Source organism: Lynx rufus, unplaced genomic scaffold (assembly GCF_022079265.1).
Source record: "Lynx rufus isolate CCGP_SWC_20201006 ecotype Redwood Valley unplaced genomic scaffold, mLynRuf1.p SCAF_6, whole genome shotgun sequence".
NCBI classification, from domain to species: Eukaryota; Metazoa; Chordata; class Mammalia; order Carnivora; family Felidae; genus Lynx; species Lynx rufus.
In genome coordinates this window covers 6549688-6572457 of record NW_025814878.1, presented here as the reverse complement: position 1 = coordinate 6572457, position 22770 = coordinate 6549688, and the positions used below count along the sequence as shown (strand labels likewise).

Sequence of the window (22770 nt, the reverse complement as noted above, 5' to 3'; positions counted from 1 at the left end):
GCTCACTGTCCCACAGGGCTGTGTGTGGATAATCCTGTCCTGAGAACTCCAGTGGTCTCTGTTCCTGGGGCTATTTAATGGCAGCCAAGAAAAGCGAGTGGCTTGTCATTTCTTTGACTACAGTCATGTCAATTCTTCACCGCGAATTCAGTTTGCAAATTAGTTTCTGCAGCTATTAAAAAAAAAAGAAAAAAGAAAAAAGCATCTGTTCAACTTGGTGGCCATATAATCTCTCCAGTTCAGTTGTGACGACAGCTGAGGACACCAGATTGAATTTGCTTTAAGCAAACTGGATATATGAAAATTGAAATTAAAAAAGAAAAAAAAGGATGATTGTTCACTTTTCAAAAAGGTTTCTTTGCCTTATGAAGAAGGTTAACCAATAGGATTTCTTTAAACGCCAGTTTTTTCCCAGTACTCTAAAAATGAAATTTACTTACTGCCCTGTGTTTCTAGAGCATACTTTATGCGTGAAAGTGGCATGCCTCTAAAAAATATTAAAAGTCTTTTAAGGTTAACTTTTAAAATTATTTTTAAAAAGCTGTTATCTGATGGGTTCAACTTTACTAAATGAATATTAACAGGTTTTGCTCCAGCCTGGGAGAGAGGAAGAATACACCCCACTACTGACCATTTGAATGGGCCAGATTGAAAAACGAGGGTAGTGCAGCATGTGACCGTCACGTGACAGTCTCTGTTCTTGGAAACCCAAACTTGAACCTTTTAACCTTTAAGCTAGAAGGAGAGCTGGCCTAAAGCAAGCTCCCATGGAAAAGTCATCAGCATTTAGCATCAGCCTCTAGCCTGGGGGTCTCCGTGTGGTTGAGGTGATTTCACTGCCAAAGGAAAGAGTGTCACAGGGCTGTTTTTTATTACAGAAGGTCTAGATGATTGAAGGGTAGCCAGTAGACCATCAGACTTGCAGGATGGCGTTCAGTTGAATTCCCTTTCATTCCTTCTGCCCTTCCCTGAGGAGCCATTGAGAAGCCCTGTGCCAGGGAGGGGCCCTGACACAACAGCAAAGCCAAATCTCGGCTTGGCTTGCATGGAGCCTACGCTCTGGTCGGTCTTGAGGCTCTAGAATGGTGCCTTTGATAACGTGCTCTTTTCCTCTTTCTCTTTGTTCTTTTTCATCTCCTCCCCCCACCCAAGTGCAAGGCATCAGGGTGTCAAAGTGCAGACTGACCAGGGCATCTGTGAAATGTTAACACAGATGCTTTGTTTTCCTTTTATCTCAACAAAGGCAAAGGCTTTGAAATTAAAAAAAAAAAAATGTATATAAGTGCCCTGATTCCTAGTTACTTGGGGTGATTCTCTCCTGCAAACAGGAATGGCCCTGAGAGAGAGAGAGAGAGAGAGAGAGAGAGAGAGAGACTGCTGAGCAGTAAAGAGGGAGGAGGGGGGTGGTTTCATGGTTGGGGGAGGGTGAAGAAGGGAGGAACCCTGACTCCATAATAACCAGAGTATGTGGCCTGTGGGATTACTAATGCCCTGATCTATGAGGAAGGTGAGGGGCTCTGGGCCTTTGGTTCACTTTTTCAGTTGGTCACAGAGGAGCTCAGAGGCAAGGACAGGAGAGAGAAGATGATGATGGGAGCCGAGCTCTCCCAGGGATATGGACCATGGGAGGCCGGTGACGGGGCCTTAGCCGCTTGAGAAGGACTCACAGAGTTGCTCCTGTGACCTAACGATGGATGGAGCATCTCTGCTCTCCTCTGTGTCACCAGGGCTCCCTGAGAATATGGGTGGCCAAGAAAGAATCCATATCCCTCCTGCCTCCTCTGTGACAGACACTTTCCACACGGCCCCTCCCTAAACCCCCACAGTTAGCCTTGGTGCTGGGATTAATCCCTGTTGTACAGGTGTCCAAACTCACAGTAACCCAAGAATTGCCCCCCCCCCAAGAAGCAGAATCAGAGATGCAAGCCTGATGGGGGGGTTCCAGAGTGTACCTTAAACAGTGTACTGAACTGCTTCTCCATAAATGAGCTTTGCTAGAAGGGTCTGCCACACCCTGTGACTCCATCCCACCAGCTCACATGAGAGTGGACTTCACCACCAGTGGAAACAGCTCTGTCTGTGATGGTCCAGAAGTCTGTTATATTTGGATCATTCAAAAGTCCATGCATTCGGACTTTTTGATCATTCATGCCAAATGGCATAATTTTCCAGGATATTCTGTCTGAGATATTTGAATGAAATGAGTGTGGGGCATCATAGGACATACAGCGTTTTAGAGGACAAGAGATCAGAGTGTCTCCTAGACTCCAAATCTTTGTGTACCCTTAGACAAATGGGAGACCTCTGAGCTTTGGTTTGTTAATGTTTAGGATGAGAATTTTGTGCCCTGCAATTCCTAAGTTCTGTTTTAGCACCAATATGGTGGTTCTTTCTGTTGTGTTGGAATTAACTATGCACAAAGATTGTATGCACAATACATGTGTGGACATGATGTGATCTCAGTTTAATAAAGGAGCCCTGGGTATCCCCCATCGTGGAAATAAACTTACCCAATAGGGCATAATTGCCTTTATGTTATTTTAATTATTCTTACACTCCGTACTTGGAAAGACGAGACTTCATACTGTTCTAATCTAATGGGACGTGGGACGTTGCTCCACACATTTTAAGTAGGTTTTTAACTACAGAACAATGAAACATTAGCAAATGATGTTAGAACATGTCTGCACACACTGATACTTTCCGATCTGTGCCAGGCATCCTGCTCCCATATGGGCTGACCAGAAGGATCAGCTGGACGAGGCAGATTGGGGTCTGGCATCCCTGAATAACTCTGGCACTTGCCTTTCGACGAGGCAGGGCAGGCTGGCTGAGGCTTGGATCTGAAAGTCTGTTTGCAAGGACCTAGTTTTCTTGGTGCCGCTCCATCACCTCCTTAGTTAGCCCACTGGTGATGAATCCAATGCATTCGTGCCAGAACAGATCACACTCTGGGCAGGTTTTCTGTGGCTGGCTTCATAATCTCACACCTCCTCCTTGTGTAAGCGAACAGGGGAGAGGAAGGCAGTGAATTCTGATCGGTCACTTTGCTGATCATGGGCAATTCTGCCGGGGAAGAAATGAAGGAGATTAATTAAAAAGGGGTCAGAGCCTCTCTGTAGATTCTCTTTCTCAACTGTCATTTAGAAATGATTCTTCAGGCTTTAGGCCATTTCCAGCCTGCTGATTTGGAAATCAGAACACAATTACTTTAGGGGAGTAAAACGTGAAATAGACCACGAAGTCTTTACCATGGAATTAAAGTTAGGTTGATTTCTATTTCTCCATGCAGCTGCCTCGCCTGTCGTGGGCTCTCTGTGGAGATACTCTGCCTGGTCCCTCCTCCTTCTCTCTTCTGTGACACCTATAATTTACCTGGAAGCCTGGCTCCTGTTTCTAGAACAGGGTTTTTGCAAGTAAGAAAGGATATAGCTGTTTGGAAAGCAGGTGTGCTTCCCCTGCTGTCCTGGTGACCACCGGCCCTTCCTCAGCAGTCCCGCACGTGGGTCACAATGTGGGGTGGCCGTTGGCATGTCTGGCACTTCAGATACCTGGGGTGCAGCAGCTTGTGAAAGGAAAGGCATAAAATACTTGGGGTCAGGCACACTTAGCCTGAGGTCTGTTTCTGCCGCCCTGGAGCCGCGTTGTCTTGGCCAGATAGTTTCATTAGTTCATTAATTAAAGAGGTCAGGTAACCTCCTTGAACCTTCTCTGGTTTGCAGCGTGGGATGCATGAAACTGATTTGCAGGGCTGTTTGCACAGATGGAGAGAGCCACGTGTGTAAATTACCCAGAACCAGCAGACCCAAGTGAGTTACATCTGTATAGGGACACCTCTAAGTCCATTTGCCTTTATTATACCAGCTCTATAAAAGAATAACTGCATTTCAGAATTACGTTGCAGCAAAGAACATCATCAGTGGCAACTTGACCTGCAGAAAACTGGTTCTAGAACTTTTACGGTTGCCGTCGACTATTAACTAACTCTCATCTCCAGGCACTGCTGTGTCTCAGTTTATTTATTTAAAAAAAAAAAAAAAATCAGTCGCCTGGGTGGCTCAGTCAGTTAAATGTCCAACTTCGGCTCAGGTCACGATCTCATAGTCTATGCGTTCGAGCCCCGCGTCGGGCTCTGTGCTGACAGCTCGGAGCTTGGAGCCTGCTTCGGATTCTGTGTCTCCCTCTGTCTCTGCTCCTCCCCTGCTCATGCTCGCTCTCTCTCTCAAAAGTAAATAAACATTAAAAAATTAGGGGCGCCTGGGTGGCTCAGTGGCTTAAGCGTCTGACTTCAGCTCAGGTCACCATCTCACAGTCCGTGAGTTCGAGCCCCGCGTCGGGCTCTGGGCTGATGGCTCAGAGCCCGGAGCCTGCTTCCAACTCTGTGTCTCCCTCTCTCTCTGCCCCTCCCCCGTTCATGCTCTGTCTCTCTCTGTCTCAAAAATAAATAAACGTTAAAAAAAATTTTTTTTTTAAATTAAAATAAAAAGTCATCTTCTGTGCCATATTCTCATTGACAAGTGGGCGTTTTGGCCTCCTACTCTTTTCTGTGAAATTATAGCCATTATTATGGGGGACAGTGACGCACATTGGCAGCTGCTAACAAGGAGTGCGCTGGCTCTTTAAGGAGTTTGGGATAAGCCACCCATGCGGAGTGTCTGCTCTGGGGCAGACCTGTAGAGCAGCTGGGTGTCTTTTTTTGTGACGAGGCTTTAGATGAAGGAAGCGGCTTATGTTGCTAAAGATGGGGCTGCACAGCACGTCTGCACACTTGGGCTTAGTGGTCCAGAACCCAGAAGACGCCAAGACGGCACACACAGTGAATGCAAAGAGCAGGAGCTCTTACCGCCGCCGTGGCTTTGATTTCCAGCGCCGCTCTTTGCCACGTGACCCTGGGCAAGGCATTTGTCCAAACCCCAGTCCAAGCCTCTGTTACGAGACGGTTCTATCTGCTTTGCAAGGTTAGGGCTTCTTCATAAGGCACTTAATATGGGAGGGGTCATGGTAGCAACACAACTAGGCAGAAGAGATGAATAATAATAATAATAAATAACGAATTCATTGATAACGCAGTGTTGCTAGCCAGAGACAGCTCGTCGAAAAGATCGAGCACTGGCCAGGGAATCAGGACCCGGTTTTCATTCCCACTCAGTGGCTCGGCCACTCTCGTTCCCACGTGACGCTGGACAAGCTGCCTAAGCCCTCAAATCTCAGCTGCTTCACGTGTAGGCTGGGTCCCCCTTTATAAGAACCAGAAGGTTCATAAATGTGAAGGCACTTTGATAACTGCAGCAGTCTCCAAATACAGGCCTCGTGACCATTATCTCCACCTCTGAATTGTTGTTTGCATGAGTACTTGATGTTTACTTTTTGCTATCCACCCTCTTCGGTGATGGATCATTTTACGTGCTCTGAAGCGATTCCGTCAGGGACTTAGGATATACACATCCCCGAAATCCACCAGCATAGAAATTTTTGCCAGAATCCCATAATAAATTTTCTTCCTCTTTGCTTATTTCAAATGTTTTTGATAAGACAGAAATCTTTACTTCTCTTTCTTGGCAACAAAAGACACAGAAATTGAGCCTGTGTTGGTGTGTATGTGCATGTGTTAAATAGATCATTCTTGTATGTCCCCGCCCTACAATTTGAGTAAATTTGTGTCTTTTTCGTTTTATTCCCCGGTGTGGTCTCGGTGCCTTTTACCACACAGTTGCTGATTTGCTCTGTGACAAGCCTATCCTGTTACAACCTGGCAAATCTTATCCACATTTAAGGAAATGGCTCTGTCCCTCTAGTGCTGTAGCTACTGATAGTCAAAATGAGCGTATTTTCATTGTCGTTTTCTCTCGAGTAGCTTTTAAGTCAGCATTTGAAGGATGAATGCACTAGCAAAATACTTAGAATAATCTGAAGCAATAGGTACCTTGGTGCCTATTTTGTTTTGTGTGGATCGTTCACACATTTCACAAAGTTGTGTCTCCCCTTCTGCCAAACACACAGTAGAAAGATGAAACAATTATTCCGCATTTTTCTTAGCACACGTAACAACCAGGATGCCTTCAAAAATAAATATAACATAAGTAAATGGTTGTTTTGGCATCGTCTAAGTTTTACCAGCCACAGAGGCATAAAGATCAAATCGTAATTACTAAATATAGTTTGTCAATTACTGAAATGTATCATTTTGTTACTAATGGGAACTAATTGCCTGAAGTTTCCAAATATTTAACCTAATTCCTGGTTGTACCTAGGGCATCTATGAGAGTTCCATTAAACTTTCCAGCCCCAGTTCATTCTCATTTTAACAAACTATGGTGAAGTAATTTGGCATAGTGGTTGAAAGCATCAGTTTTAGGGTCAGACTTCCTGTGTGTGGATCCCACCTCTGCAACGTGTACCTCGGTAAAGTTACCAGTTACAGCTACTTAAACACATCCACCCAGTTGAATTTTATGGCTATGTAGTATGTTCTTACAGCAGGCGTCTGTGCTATCCTTTTTAATGTGGTTTTCAGCTTTTACACAGTTATTTCTTAATTTAAGAAAACCAGCAGATACCCCCCCACCAAAGACACTTCTTAGATCTTAAGACAGCAAAAGATGGGGAAATGGGTGCTTTCAGAAGTTTATACCCACTTAGCTTAATCACATTATCGCTCACAGTTTTAATTGACTTCACACACTAACAGTTTGAGACTTCTTTTAAGCCTAGCCGTTGCCACAGACTGAAAAGGTTATACCTGGTTGTGGTCTGTATGGAGCTATGGAGGCAGGGCCGCATGAACCCAATAATGTGGTTGGATTGGCCTTCTTTTTAGAACTCGCCCACTGAGGTCTTCTTGTGTATATGTGAAGGAAGGAAGGCCTGGCAAGGTTAGGTGACATAGTTACTGGTGGAATCGCGTCTGGAGCCTGGGTATGCTCACTTCCAGGACAGGGGGCTCTGCTGAACAATTCCAGCACGAGGAGAGAGATGAACACTGCATACTCTCATTCTTCCTGCCCTCCTGGAAGAAGACATGGCGTTATAAAGCACAGAAATTCATCAAACATTGAAACATTTGCTGTTGTATTGACATCATCTCTTCTTTAGGAATTATCTTGGAAAAAAAAAAAAAAACTAGGAAAAGTTATTCCATTGACCAGTGATGACCAGTTATTGTTCCTTTTGTCAACAGGCAAGATGATGAATGACGTTCTGGCACCTTCCCGTGTCCCAGGCCTTGTAGAAATAAATGAGACGTGCTTCAAAGTTCTAATGTGCATCACATCGGATCTTGTTTAAGGAAGCGTTAAAAGGAAGCCGCCGTTACCTATTGAGAAGGCTCTGTGCTCTCAGACATTGTTTCTGATTGAATCCACGGGTTGCAAGCATGCCTCCCTGTATTACCTGTTGGAACAGGTTTAATTTTATAAATTTTAAACACAAACTCTATGAGTTTCCAGTTCATAATTGTTCTTTTTGAGGATGCACTCAGATGAACAATATTGCATCTGTAAGAGATATGCACCTTCCACAGGACCAGAATTGATTGGAATATATAAATGGCAACCAACTCCAGCTGTAGCGTGATCCAGAACCAGTGATGGAGAGGGCAGATTGCAAGGAAACCCTGCCGGGGGGAAAAAGTCGTATTGTGTTGGAACTACAGATTATTAGAACCATAGCTTTAGCAAACCATGGCTTTTTTCTTGAACACGACACGCATAGACTGTAGTTCTTGACTGGTGACTTTAATCCCTTATTAGTCGTCTCCTCGGACAGTCTCAAACGTTGAAAGTCTTAAGCTTTCATTGAAAGAACAATGCAGCTTGGAGGAAATCCGGGGTTCAATATAGTCTTCTGGGTATTTCATTCCAGCCTTCAGTGACCCGTTATTACAAACAGCAGGTACCCAGGTGGTAGAAGAGAAGCCTAGTGGGAGAAGAAGGAAATGACAATGAATGGGCATATTACATTGTGTTGTAAACATACTTTATAAGTACATTTCTTATTAGCTTCTTATTCAGGCAGAGCTTATCAAAGTTTGCTGCAAGTACCAGACCAGGATTTGCGTTTTGGAAACGATCAGTGTTCACAATACCTGCAGGGAAAAAAACAACAACAGCAACAGCAACTCAAATAAGAGCACTCTTTGCACCGAAAAGAATATTTTTATCATTCTTTTGTTTGTTTTGGCTCTGTCACAAATTAAAGTGCTTGGAATACAGTAGTCTGTGGTCTCTTGAAACTTAATCAGTGAGAACCTAACACTTTCACAGTATGCTGTCTACTTTGGACGTTCATAATAAAAATTGAAACTGATTTTGGTTGTTAGTCGTTTACTTTGTCTTGTAGCTGGCTCAGCGCATCTTTCGTGGTTCCTCTTTGCCCGGCAGCCAAGCCCTTTGTAGCACCCTGTGTCTAGACAGAGAGGTGCATTACGTGGTTTGGGTCTTTCACAGTTTCTTACACCGAACTGCTGTCGATTTCTAGATTTGCACAACCACTCTTTGTTCTTTTTTGGAAAGGCTGGGCTATTTACGAGGGCCAAGGCTCTCTTTGATGATGCATTCTGCGACACGGCTTAGAGATTATTCCTCCCCAGGAATATTACGTGTTTGCTTTCTTCAGTTTCTGACTGTACTATATTTTCTGTTACATTGATTATAATAGAATTATATTTTGATTATATTTTCCAGTAAATAAGTAGAAAATTGAAGAAAGCTGTGGGTAATTTAGCCACAGCTATAGGCTTTTAGATCGCGTCTATTTTGGTTGACTCCCTGCCCAGTGTTTTAGAGTATATTTTTGTGTATTCCACAATATTCTAGTAAGAAATTTTTAAACTCCAAAGAAATCCAAACACGCGAGCCTATTCAGAAAGCTTAGACCTTCTTGGCACTAAATTTGGTATGGAAATAAGCAAAGATCCCTTTCCTTCCATTCTTCTGTGGCCAAAGGCGCAACTGGCAGATAGATACGCCACATATCTGGCTCCCTGCCCCCACCCCACCTGCTCCCCACAAAGGGAACAGCCTGGATTCGGGGATTCGTGTGGACATTCTAGTGCATATATAAGCAAAGGGATTTTGGCACTCTTAGTGTAGAGAAAAAAGACAAATAAATAGAAGGTTCTGGGGTTCCTTTCTGAGGATGGGGTGGGAGGAGAAAGAGTAGGATAGCAAACAAACTTAAGAAATAAGGATCATTCCTTCAGAACCAAGTTCATGCGCAGTCTTAGCACTTAGCTGGAGGTGTACTATCAGGGCAATCTTTTTAAACTCCCAAGAGGCACCCTAACAAGGGCAGACGTTCATGCTTTTGTTCCCTGGATGAATTCCCTTTTCCAAAGCCTCCACCACCCTCTGCCTGAGCATCTGGACAAGTTCTCTTTGTGAAGCAGCGTGAATATTTAACGCTCCACCCTCCTTCCCTTCCTTCTGCATGCAGCAAAGGAAAGCTTTAAAAAAAAAAAAAATTTTTTTTTTTTTGAGCTAGATTTTAAAATACTATCAGGTGACTTTGACAGACTGAAGCTATTTGGTATTTACACAATCAGAAGGAATCGTTGATGTGAGTTGTTTGGTTTCTAAGTAAACGCTGGCCTCTTCCTTGAATTCTAATACCGAGATCTCATTCAAATAAGATGGTTTCAAGCAGTTCCTCTGTGGTTAATAAATTCTTCAGAGAGGGGAGAAAAAAACCCGTAACATCTGCTTCAGAATGGTCTCTGCACAGAAATTGCACGTAGATGATTACTTTTATCAAAAGCAATTTGTTTTAAATGATTTAAGAATACAAGCAGTTAAGAAAGTGGGTGAGTGTGATGCTTTAGAAGAAGGCCTCTTTCCATTCATTATTAGTAATTTTCCTAAATCCCCTATTTCTTGATCCAATTTTTAAAATTGGGGAATATTCCACACTATTGTGGCTGTCATCAAATCACATCGTTTTTATAGCAGGGCTTTCAGAGGGTTGCTTAAAGATTACCAGGAGGGGGGCCTACTGAAGTGCTTAGACTTGGTCTTATTTATTGTCTCATAGGTACTTACTGTACCTTTTAGTATCTATGAGAAACCTTATGTTTACTTCTCTTATTTCTTCTCAGCTACACATCTTTTTCAAAGCATTTAAAAAATTTTTTAATGTTTATTAATTTTTGATAGAGAGAGAGAGAGAGAGAGAGCATGAGCAGGGGAGAGGCAGAGAGAGGGAGACACAGAATCTGAAGCAGGCTCCATCCAGGCTCTGAGCTGTCAGCACAGAGCTCAATTGGGGCTCTAGCCATGAGATCGTGACCTGAGCCAAAGTCAGACGCCTAACTGACTGAGCCACCCAGGAGCCCCAACGCATTTTTAAAAATCTCATAGAAAAAGACTTTACCTGTGGACAATAAGGAAATAAAAGGAATATATATATATATATATATATATATATATATATGTATATATATGTATATATACGTATATATACATATGTATGTATATGTATATATATGTATATATATATACATATACATATATAATATACAAGTTCCAACACTGTGCTCAAATATATTTTCTAAGAAGATACTATGTACAATATTATACCAATTTTAAAATCCACAGAAGGATCCATATTTCTAGAAATAAATGTGACTTTCAGATGGCTAAGACTGTCAGTATGCACAGTTGGGAAGGAACTTGAATGCACCTTTTATAAATTTTGCCTGGGTGATCGTGGGTGAGGGGAAGATCCCTATTGAATGGAAGGAATTCCTATTCGGAGGATGTTTAAAAAATTTCTTATGAAGACTGAGCCAAATTCTTGTTTTATATGATCTTAAAGGACCCTTCGTGAAGAGTTGCATTAATATTTAAAAGCACCACTCCCCATCCCCCACCATGTCAAGCAAGCTCAGTAAAGAGCCCCAGCTAACAGACATCCATTGGCACCTCACTCACTCTCATTACATTATTCCCATTCTTTTATTACTAACGGACAAAGGAAAAAAGCTAATGAAGGAAAGGGAGTCATTTTTGCCAGAAACGTCCATGTTCTAAGAGTTTTGTTTCGCCTGCGTAGATGGAAGCACATGTACATGCACGCACTTCGTGGGCCTGGAGGCCATAGCACAGTGGCCAGAATGCACTCAGGTCACAGAGAAGCCGAACTTCCAAAGACGTGGTCAGCTGGGGAGACCACGGGGAAGGACAGGCCAGCCGGGGGTTCTGTGATAAGAGCTGGGGAGCTTCCCGCCCAGAAAGTGATCACCAGCCCCCAGGTCGAGGCCCGCATCTCTGCGTGGGAGGCCCGGTCACAACTGAGGCCCCATCTCTTTCCCAACTTCTGGCTTTTTTATCAGAATGTTGTACTTCTGTCTTCAAATACCAATATTCCTTCATTCACCCAACACATACTTAGGTAGGACTTACTAAATGCCGGGTGCTGTGTTGAGATCGGAGGTGGGGTGATGAATTAAAATGATGTCTGTGCTTATCATCATGATCTGCATATTCAAAAGGAGCGACAGGGGTGTGTCACATATTAGGATACGAATGCAAAGGAGGCTCACATAGGCAGGTAGACGCCACATGTTTCCCTAAAAATGACTAGATTATTAGCTCAACATTCCAGTGTGGAAAACAGTTTCTGTTTTTTGGCCTTTTTTGTTTTTATTTTTTATTTTTATTTTTTTGCTGTTTTCTAATCAGTAACAAATTTATTGTTCATTTGGTTTTCAGAATCTTAGGATTATATTCACGTACGTTAGTCAAACACTCCTGTTCAAAGGTATAGTATTTCCAAGGACTTACCCGATTCCAGTGGCCTCGCAGCAACATTCCTTGGGGCCAGATTTCACAAATGTGTTCTCAGTGGGCCTTCCTCCTCACAGGTTCCAAACAGGACCCCCTCTTTTCTTCTAGATCCCTAAACATTAGCGAGGAAGCAAGTACCACCACCCAAGAAAGTTGCATTAAATTCAACGTGAGATGTGACAAGTTCCAAATATAAGTGGATGGAAACAAAAACTACTCTCAAGCACAATGACTTTGGCTTTAGAGTCTTGGGAAAATTATAAATAGAACACCAGATGCCATTTCTACTATCAAAACACTAGAATTCAGAGTTTCTTAGAAGAGCTCTTTAATTTTTTTTTAGAAAAACTACACTTGGGGCACCTGGCTGGCTCAGTTGGTTAAGCATCTGACTCTTGATTTTGGCTCAGGTCATGATCCCAGGGTTGTGGGATGGAGCCCCGCGTTGGACTCTGCTAGGCGTGGAGTCTGCTTAAGATTCTCTCTCCCTCTTTCTCTGCCCCTCCCCCATTCACGCTCATGGACTCTCTCTCTCAAAAAAAAAAAAAATACACTACACTTACTGAAACTAAAGGATACATGATAATGAGAGAGTGGGGAGAAATACCTAGAAAGTTCTTCTTGGCCCACATTTTCTCTGAAGTGAGTGTGAATCTCCTGGGTCCATCTTAGCAGCACACAAACGACAAGGTTGGTTTCTGTAGATCCCTGTCCCAGTAAACAGATGCGTAGAAGTAGGGTTGACTTCATGTTTTTGGTCTAGTTATATCGTGGTTAGATATATTACCATTAAGTACAAAAGAGGGAAACAAAACCAATAGAAAACCAGTAAGTTGTGGATTTCATTCATCGTTGGCTCAGATCTTTTATCGGAAGCAGAAAGATCCATCAGATCTAAGTACAGGAATTTACCCAACTGGAATATAAGACTTGTGATAAGCTTTGGAAATTCTAGCATTTCCATTCAGTGACGAACACTAGGCCCTTGCAGGCAATACGTGTTACTAAAAATAAAGCAAACTATGAACTAAAGCAACTGTATGACCACCACTAAATCATTTGCTAATTATCCTTTCTTGGACTTCAGCCAAGACATGGCAGTCATGCTCCATGTGGCCAAAATTCTACTTACGGTCCAACTAAAAGCAGTAATTCCTCAGTATACTTGACCATCAAACATTTCAAATTAAGGTTCCACAAGATAACATCCCAATAAACTCTTCTTCTTAGCATAGTAGAGGACTGAGGCTTCTTCAACAAACTTCAGTGTTTAAGGAATTTGAATACGTTGCATAAATGCACTAAAACGAATGCTCTTCTGGATATAACCCTACCAGGCTTTGCTCTTACAGAAGGGCCATCAGAAGGCTCGCGGTACTGGTGTGGAGAGTGTGGGCAGTGCAAGCCACAGACCCTTGTGCATAAAAAAGCAGCTTCTAGTATAAATAGACACCAACTAAACAGTCACTCTCCCCCCAAGAGTGGAGCAGAGAGAAACCCCACTTAATAGGAGAGCTATGCTCAGTGTATTTCAGTTCATCCCGTAAAACTGAGTTGTTGGGGAGCCTGGGGGGCTCAGTTGGTTAAACGTCCGACTTCGGCTCTGGTCATGATCTCATGGTTCGTGATTCGAGCCCCGCATTGGGAGCCCGCTTTAATCCTCTGTACTGCGACCCCCCCCCCGACCCTCCCTGCTCGTTCTCTCTCTTTCAAATAAGTAAACATTAAAAAAAAAAAACCCACCAAGTTGCTAGAAACCAGAACCCCACCCATTTGAGTTGTCTACTCTTGCGTCAGGGAAGTTACTTCTCATCAAGTTTCTTCCATTACCCGTGGAGAAAACAGATTCCTGTATTCACGCACGTCTCTTCAGCCACTCTTAGCTCATTCTTTAATTTGCTTCCTTTTCATTCCTTTCTCCTGATTTGCACTTGGGTTATTTGGGAAGTGTTTGCAGCTGAAGATGCTTCCAAACCCTTCGCGTTGGTTCCCCAGTTGGCTTGCACATTGGAATCACGTGGCTAGCTTCAAAACAATGCCGATGCCCGTGTCCCTTCCCTAAAGATTGCGATTTCTGGGTATGTCCTGGGCGTTGGGAGTTTTAAAAGATCCCTGGGGGACGAAGTGGAAGGATCCTAATGTGCAGACCGAGTCTGGGAGCTGCTGGGCTGGAGGAAAGGAAAGAAGGATTTGGTAAGCCTATGCCTGAATCCTAGCTCTGCCTCCTGTTCGTTGTGTGAGGGGGGTGAGTTTTTTTAACCTCCATGAGCCCTGGTTTCCTCATCTGTAGAGTAGAGATAATCACGCCCACATCTTTCTGGTCCGCGTCTTGAAAATACCGTGTACATTAACTGATTCGTGACAGCGCATGGAATGCACTTGGCACAGGAAATGGTGGCTGGCATTATTTATCCCCAGGGTAGAATCAAGTTTAATCATTCCCAAGACTGGGACACACACTGCGGGTGATCAAGTGACGTCAGCTTAATGAAAGTGACAAAGAGTGGGGTGGCAGCCAGGCTCACTGCCACACGGGAGGCTCTCCCCTCCCGACAACTGAATTGTTCATCAATTGCTAGCCTGTTGGAAAGAATGATACAACCTTATACTCAGAGATAAGGCTTTTGTGTCCGTCTGTTTTCCCAGGATGGAGTGAGTCTGCCCGGGGCTTTGGGAACAGGATTTGCCTGGCAGATCAATCTGAGGAAATCTGGGAAGTTGACACTTTTGAAAGGCCAGCCTGACTCTGTGAGTTGATGGCACTTTTGCTGATGGCTCCTGGCCACGGCCCCAGGCACATCTGTAAGGACAGAGGTGGGGCTGTCGCGGGCTCCCCACTCCTTACCTATCCTAGGTCGCGGGCTCCCCACTCCTTACCTATCCTAGGTCGTTGCCCATTAGCGTCTGACACCTGATTGTATTTTTAGTCTAATGAGTCTCTCTTCTCTAGTTGTTATTTATTGCCTTGCATTCATCTGAAATAAGTGAAAATTAACTTCATTTAAAAAAAGAACTGGGGTGCCTGTGTGGCTCCGTTGAGCGTCTGACTCTTGATTTCGGCTCAGGTCATGATCCCAAGGTTGTGAGAAGGAGCCCCTGCTTAAGAGTCTCCCTCTCCTCTCCCTCTGCCCCTCACCTGCTTGTACTCGCTCTCTGTCTCAAAACAAACAAACAAAACACAAACACGATGCCTTTGGGGATGAAGGTGATTCCTGCATGCAGGCACCTTGGGGGAGGAGAGAAAGTCTATCTCATTCTGCCTATTGTGACCCTGGGGAAGTGTCTTCCGTGGGGGAGGAGAGCGGAGGTTAACGGTGTGCCTTCCCTCATGACAGAACCCTGGAAAGGTGGAGCGTCAGAGCTGAATGGCACCTGAACCCCAGGGGTTCCTAGCTGTGCACACGCCGAACTTTATGCAAGATCTTAGGCGTATTGGAATGTTTCTTTGGCAAGGGCCATGGCTTTGCATCAGATTTGCAAAGAGCTTGGTAATCCTCCAATACTTAAGAACCAATTTTATTAAGGAAACTCAGAGGAAGGAAGCTTGAAAGCACCCCCCCACCCCCACCCCGGGCAGGGCGGTGAGGAGCACAACGGAATAGAGCTCAGGCGGCCACTCCGTGCTGCGGCCCCCGGCCCCCAGCTTCATTGCATGTCTCAGGCAGCAGGGGTGGGTCGGGGCTGTTTAAGCCCAGGTTCAACTAATCCAGTCTGGATCCCAGCCCAAGTCAGACAGTGCTGACGGGACGCAGGACACAGGTCCCATTTCCCTTGAGCGGAGGACTCCATGTGCCCTGAAGGCGCTGGGAATGAGGTAGACTGATGCAGCTGCTGAAAATTCACATCGTTTTAACCTGCAGGGAAGAATCAGTCTGGCTCAGGTTCCTAATAGGAATGTGGGCAGGTCTAAAAGAATTCAGGCCACTCGTTGTGGAACGTAGGCGTCTTAGTTCAGGCTGCCATAACAGAACGCCATCAACCGGGAGGCTAAGAAACCACAGACATGTCTTTCTCCCAGCTCTGGAGTCTGGGAAATCCAAGATCAAGGCTCTGGCCGATTTGGGGTCTGGTAAGGACCATCTTCCCCCTGCGTCCTCCTCCCTGGGGGGAAGGGACAGGCAGGTAGCTCTCTGGAGTCCCTTTTTATAAAGGTGCTAACCTCGTTCGTGAGGGCTCTGCCCTCACACGCTAACCACCTCCCAAAAGCTTCCAAATAGCATCACACTGGGGATGAGATTCTGAATTTATGAATCGTGGGGTGGGGGGGGGTGGTGGGAGGGTGGAGACACACAAATATCGTCTAGAGCATTAGGCAAAGACCTAAAGGAAGAAGGATGGTTTGTGTTTTCTTTTATGTAATTTAGCTTTCGCGTGGGCTCATTGGCCAAACAGAGGCGGGGCGGGATACAGGAATTCGACAACCATCCCTATTAAATGTTCACCACGCCAGGAGCCCCTTAACAATGAAAGAGAAAACGTTACCACACAAGGCTCCCTTGTGGCTGAGCTGTAAGGGGCAGGACTTTGCGGGATGCACGGAGAGCACTTTATGGGAAAGGCTTGGAGGGACCCCCGCTCTCCCCAGCAGAGGGTACCGTCTAGTGCTGAGCGGCTCAGACTACAGAGTCAACCAACGTACCTGGAGTGAACATCTCAGCTCCGCTGTACGCTGGCCTTCAACCTTCACCTCCTTAAGCCTTAGTTTCCCAGCTGTAAGACAGGGACAGCCGTGCCTGCTTAGTGGGCTAGTTTTGAGGAAGAAAGGACAGAAGGCTTGAAGGCAGCTTCCGTGTCTTGCAGACCCCACCTGTTGGGTTGAAGGCATTCTGCACTGTGAAATCGTGTGACTTTAAATTACAGTTCGTGTTGCTCGGAAGGAGGGAATCACGCCTGACCGTTCAAGTCCTAAGTCTCAGATGAAAATACGAGATCTTGAATGACTGCCTTTTGTTTTCCTTTCACATCGGCTGCTGGCTCGTAGGACCTCCAACTTTTCTTGGTTTGTTTTTTAATGACCCGAGTAAAGAAAGAACGCATTTTTATTATAAATGATTCTAACAAGGACAGACATTTATAGAGTAAAGGTGACTGACTAGTCTGCGTTTTTCCGAAATGGCTAAGAATACACTTTCTAGGGAAACTGCTCTGGCAGAGCCCCCCCCCCCCATGTGGCAAGCCTAGAAAATGTCTTTGATATGCATTTGGTTGCTTTACATGCCTATTGACCTGGCACGATATCACAGCTTTCTTGTGCCAAGGGTGTGAGGAATTTCCGCACCCGGGAAATAGGGGAAATAGCATTTCGACAGGACTGGGGCGTTTCCTCCATCAGAAACTGTCCCAGCTGCTCCGGCAGCGTTGGGCACAAGAGGCTGACTTTGGCAGGAAAGGACGTGGGAGGAAGGAGGCAGGAGATACAGACTGTTCTGGGGGACAGAGTTTCATCATGAGGGCAGAGAGTTTGGTGCTACTCTTGCGGGAGACCAACAGGAGACCATTGAGGGTCTGGCGCTGGGGACCAAGGTCAGGCTGACTCCAGAGAGGGAGGGGCTGCTGCTGGCACACCCTGTGCCTCTCTGCATATTGCAGAAGGGAGCCTCTGTGCTCCTAAGGCACACAGCATGGCAAGAGGGGCACAGCTGGAGTTCAGCTCCTGCTCACCCCCTCACAGGTGCATTTGTGCAGTATGCAACTTGTACAACACGCTCAGCAGCCCCAGTACAGACCATCCCGCCCCAGCCAGCAAGAACAAGGATAATATCGAGGGGCCATCCCTTATGCCCAGATTTTAGAAGCATGGTGAGACGGTGGAGAAGGTACTGGGGAGATGGACAGGTTAAGGACATTCCTTTTCACAGGTCCTGGAAAGCATCTCCTTCAAGCTTATCTAGGGCTTTGTGGGTGCTCTTGACCTCTCCAATCCCCTTCTTCCCTTCTCTCAAATTCTTCCCAAGACAGGATCTGTTCCCTTCTTCCATTCAAAGGCCCTGCGCTCCCTCCCCTAACCCCTTTGCTTCAAAGGGCCACAGAGCGAGCTCTCCATGGGTAGGAAGAGGGTCATGCGGAGCCTGGCACAGGGGAACAGCAGATCTCAGGTCGCGGGTGCCCAGCCTCATGCTGGGGGGCCTCTGGTATGTGAGGGATAAGCGCAGATGAGGAAGGGAGTTTGGGGCACCTCCCGGAGCATCCTGTCCCTGTCTTGTTCCATGTGCCAGTTTCCCAGGGCTGCCGCTGTCCTCCCCTGCCACCCCTCTTCTCTGCGTCCCTTTTCCTTCTTTCTCACATAAGGACACTTGTCATTAGATTTCGAGCCCACCCAGATAATCCGGGTGATTCTGTCTAGAAATCTGCAAGCACATCTGCAAAGAGGCTTTTTCCAAAATAAGGTCACGTCCACCGGTTTCAGAGGTTAGGACGTGAACGTATATTGGGGGCCGCCATCCAAGCCACTGCATACTATAATCCCAAGCCTGAATTATGTCCTAATGGAATTTTCTCTTTTGTCCTTGGGGTCTGCCAGTGTTTTCATCCCAGCCCTGAGGGGAACATGAAATATTCTGCAGTATCGCTTGAACAGTGCGAGGACACTGTCGACTGTGAAACAGAATTCCGTGTAAGGGTCCAAGCTAAGGCCCAAGGAGTGTACCTAGGAAAGACCTAAAGATCCTTAAATCTGTGCTCTCCTCCTTATTTTCATTGTGTTTGCGAATCCAAATGACCGTCCCCTCTCCCCTGAATTATTACAATACCTTCCTCGCAGGCCTCCTCCAGTTTCCTTTCCAGACCTCAAAGGAACCTTCCAGAACGTGCAAAATCTCATTGTGCAAATACACATCACGCACGGAAACACCCACACCCCTGTTCCCATTGCTCTTGAGAATGAAGCCCAGAGCCCTGAGCTGGACCCACACAGGCCTGTGGTGAGCTCTCCAGCCTTCCTTTCCATGCAACCCCTGGCTTTCAGAACTCCAGCCACACTGTGCGCTCCTGCCCTCGTGGCTGTCTCGAGACTTTGGAAGCCCGTAGTTTTATTCTGAAGGCTCTCGGCTCATATCCTATCAGACAGATAAGATTGTGGCTGCCATATTCTAACCAAAAAAAAGGCGACGAGATGTTTTGTTTGCATTTTATTAAACACTAATTTCGACTTTGCCGGGTGTTTTTTTGTTTTGTTTTGTTTCTCTTCAGATCTTGAGGACAGCATATTGTTTTCAGGTCTCCTACCTGTCAGGCAGCGCGTACTGAGATCATGGGAATATTGGTTTAGTGACAGAGTGCCTGGTGTTTAGTCCCAAATATGCCCATGACTCATGTCACCTGGCAGGTCAGGGTCTCTGTTGCTCAAGTAAACGCCAGGAGCCTCGGAGTGCCCGTTCGGCTTTTGACTTGGCGTCTGGACTCTAACCGCCCACAGAAATATTGTTCAATCGTAGGCCAAATTGACAACTTGGCTATTTCTAGAAAAAAGGCAAGACTTAAAAGTGACTTGGTTAGGTAAGGAGGCGCAGAGGCCCTGCCCCGGAGACGGTCGGGAGGGCCATCGTAACACTCCTACAGGGGAAGACGAGGTCACGGTTTGCTAGAGGAACCAGAAAGGGCTGTGCTGCGGGGAGAAGAGTCAGGATCTCGAAGGTGGGGGAGAGCGATGGAACCGGATTCGCGAAGAGCTGCCGTTCAAGCTGCGCTTTGACCACGGAGAGGGGTGGTCTGGGATTTCGGGGGCAGAAAACGCCAGAGCAAAGGCAGGGAGCAGCTCGGAGCCCCAGGCGAGGGGGCAGCGTGCGCGCAGGGGGTAGCCCTCTACCTCTGTCTCCGCCGCCCACCTGGAAGGCGGCGTTTTGTTCATTTCCAGAGTTCCACAAATGTTACCGATTCAGTTACAAGATCGTATGTCATATAGGGCAGGCCCCGTCTGGTACCCGAAACGTAACGGTGTACAAAGCCAAGTCCCTGATTTCGCAGGGCTTCTAATCTAGCGGGAAGAGGCGCGTTGATGTGATCCGCTGGGTGGGTACAGGTGCTACAGAGAGAAGGGAGAAGGGTAAGGGAGGAATGGGAAAGGGGCAGGGGAGGCCGCGGCCAGTACTTTGTGCGTGGAGGGCCGGGAAGACCTCCCGGATGATGAGGTGACATCGGCTCGATTAGAGATCAGAAGGGCTCTGTGCAGAGTGTGGAGCCTGCTTAAGATTCTCTCCCTCTCTGCCTCCCCTCCCCTCGACCCCCCTCACTTGCACACACACGTGTGCACACTCTCTCTCTATTAGGAAGAAAAAGGAGAGGGGTGCCTGGCTGGTTCAGTCAGTGGAGCATGTGACTCTTGATCTCCAGGTTGTGGGTTTGAGTCCCATGTTGCGTGACACCATCGCGTGAGTTTCCGTGGTTTATGGGGTGTGGGTTTTCTTTCCCAGGGCCCCAGGGACGTCTTTAATGCATCGCTTAGAGTTTTGCTTTGCCAGGAGGCTCGGCTGAGCTGGACAGAGCGGCCTCATCATGACTGGCGTGCGCTTTCGGGGGGGCTGTGACTCTCCTGTGTGTGTGTGTCCGTAAGTGGGTTCGAGTCCTGACTTCCGAGTCATCCGATGGGCTCTGTTCCGTCTCCACCGCTGACCAGCTCTGGGATGCAAACATGTGGTTTAGGCTTCTTCTTCTTTTTTAGTTTAATTTTTCACAGAGGGTGCAAGTGAGCGAGGGGCAGAGAGAGAGAGAGAGAGAGAGAGAGAGAGAGAAAGAGGGAGAGAGACAGAATCTCATACAGGCTCCGCGCCATCAGCTTGGAGCCCGAAGTGGGGCGCGAACTCATGAACCCTGAGATCATGCTCTGAGCCGAAGTCGGATGCTTAACCGACTGAGCCACCCAGGCGCCCCGTGATTTAACCTTCTTGAGCCCGTTTTCACACGGCTAAATTGGAGATCAGGAAGGTGGGTGCATATGAAGCCGTCGGCGCAGCGCCTCCGATAAACAAGGCGTCCAGGGAGTGTGGCCAGGATTGTGCAGCAGTGATGGTGTAGCAAGGACAGTGCCCAGAGGGTGCACGGTCCTGGTGGTGTCCGTGGCCCAGTGTTGCTCCTTCCCCCCCGGTGGTCTGGGGCCTCTTTCCCGGCACAGCCTGAAAGCTCACAAGGTCAGACTAGGAGCCCCATCCTTGTATGCCCTCCCCAGTGAGGGCTAAATACCTGTCGATCGGATGGAGACATGAATCACTGACGGAAATTCACCTGGAAAGGGCTCCAGTGAAGCAAGTTTTCCAGGAGAGGAAAATATCGTAGCAAAATCTCAGGGAATGAATTTCTTTCTATCGAATCTGTTTCGCTAAATTCTTCATTGCTGCTTTCAAATCCCATTTTTGTAATAATTAGAGTAGCATTAAAATGATCAAGGATAATTTTTTTTTTTTTTTAACAGTAGCTCTGGGTTTCAATAGTAAAATGCGCCCCGCATGGAGGGTCTGGCATATTTCACGAAAATACCTAGTGTGGCACAGGTGGGGGGTGAGTGACAGCCTTCAGTCCCTCCGCCCTGGCCACTGGCCTGATTGGGAATCTTTGAGGCAGAACCATCGACATGAATCTCCCCTTTGAGGGATTTAAACTTTCCCCTTTCGTACAAGCAACTTTTTGAGACTTTAGATTAAGGGTGGAGTGGGAGCTCAGGGTACCTTATTGTTAGGATTTTAAAAGCCCCGGGGTGTCTGGGTGGCTCAGTCAGGTAAGCGTCCAACTTGAGCTCAGGTCAGGATCTCACGGTTCGTGGGTCTGAGCCCCACATCCAGCTCTGTGCTGACAGCTCAGAGCCTGGAGCCTGCTTCGGATTCTGTGTCTCCCTCTCTTTCTCTCTGCCCCTCCCCTGCTCGCGCTCTGTCTCTCTCTCTCTCTCTGTCTCTCTGTCTCTCTCTCTCTCTCTCTCTCTCTCTCAAAAATGAATAAACATTAAAAGCCCCGGAGCCCAACTCGGGCATCAGCCATAAGGAGACCGATGTTGCCTAGTGGTACAAGGACCCCAGGGTGGGAGGGGGACCTGACTGCCCGACACGCCAGGTCCGACCGCCTCTTGAGGACAGCCTTGAGAGAATCAGAGTGGCTGCTTCAAGCCAGTGTCTGAATATCTTAGTATCTCACCAGCCACAAGGCCCTCGTGATCTTTGCATCCAAGCCAGGTTGACCACAGCTGTATGTCACCAAGACTGTGACGAGGCTCTGACGCAGGGGGAGAGAACCGCTGCTCATCTATAAACCAGTGACCAGGATGTTTATACAAAATGCTGAGCAAAGGCAGCATCTCTCTCTATCTCACCATCATTCCTGCAGCGTGCTTCCATTTTCCACACGTCACTTAGGACGGGAGCGTCCACATCCTGCACCTGAGCAGCCACGACTCTGACCCAGGACAGCCAGAGTCCCTCCTCTTTCACTCAACAAAGCCTGATAGCGTGTTGGGGACTGAGGAAGAACACGGCTATTTCTAATCCTTCGAGAAGGTTGAAAACCTTGCTTTCAGTCAATGTCAAGAAAAAATGCTGGCTTTCGTTGCACATTTGCTTTTTGCGTCTAGCCATCCTGGTATGCAGAGGTGTTGGGAGATCTGGAAGTGGGGGGAGAGGGGGTATAAATGGCGGTCCGTCGTAGCTGTCGGCGTCATCGGGGTCGGCCACGTAAGCAGCCGCTGGACTGCAACCTTGTCTTCATTCACAGGCCACGTGTCGGCCTCCTGACAACTTTAAGTGAGAAGTTCCACCATCTCGGGGGGCCTGGGGGGCTCAGGCAGTTACGCATTTGGCTCTTGATTTCAGCTCAGGTCATGATCTCTTGGTTCGTGGGATTGAGCCCTGTGTCGGGCTCCGCACTGATATTGCGGAGCATGCTTGGGATTGTCAATCTCTCTCTCTCTCTCTCTCTCTCTCTCTCTCTCTCTCTCTCTGCCTCTCCTGCATGCTTTCCCTCGAAATAACCAACACACCTGTGTGAGGAAGATGGGTGCTATTTCCAGAGCACA

General features: G+C 46.8%; 1 protein-coding gene across 7 annotated transcripts in view; it reads left to right on the top strand.

Moving 5' to 3' along the window:
- SCAF8 (SR-related CTD associated factor 8) overlaps nt 1-22770 on the top strand; it is a 239137-nt gene that overhangs the window by 152571 nt on the left and 63796 nt on the right. For 3 of the 7 annotated variants that reach the window (XR_006966247.1, XM_047102746.1, XM_047102745.1), the window contains one exon: nt 7178-8304. The exons of the other annotated variants lie outside the window; for them this stretch is intronic. The gene's annotated coding sequence lies outside the window, so the exon portion shown is untranslated. Of the gene's footprint in view, nt 1-7177; nt 8305-22770 lie in introns of those variants that run through there. 7 annotated transcript variants of the gene reach the window in all.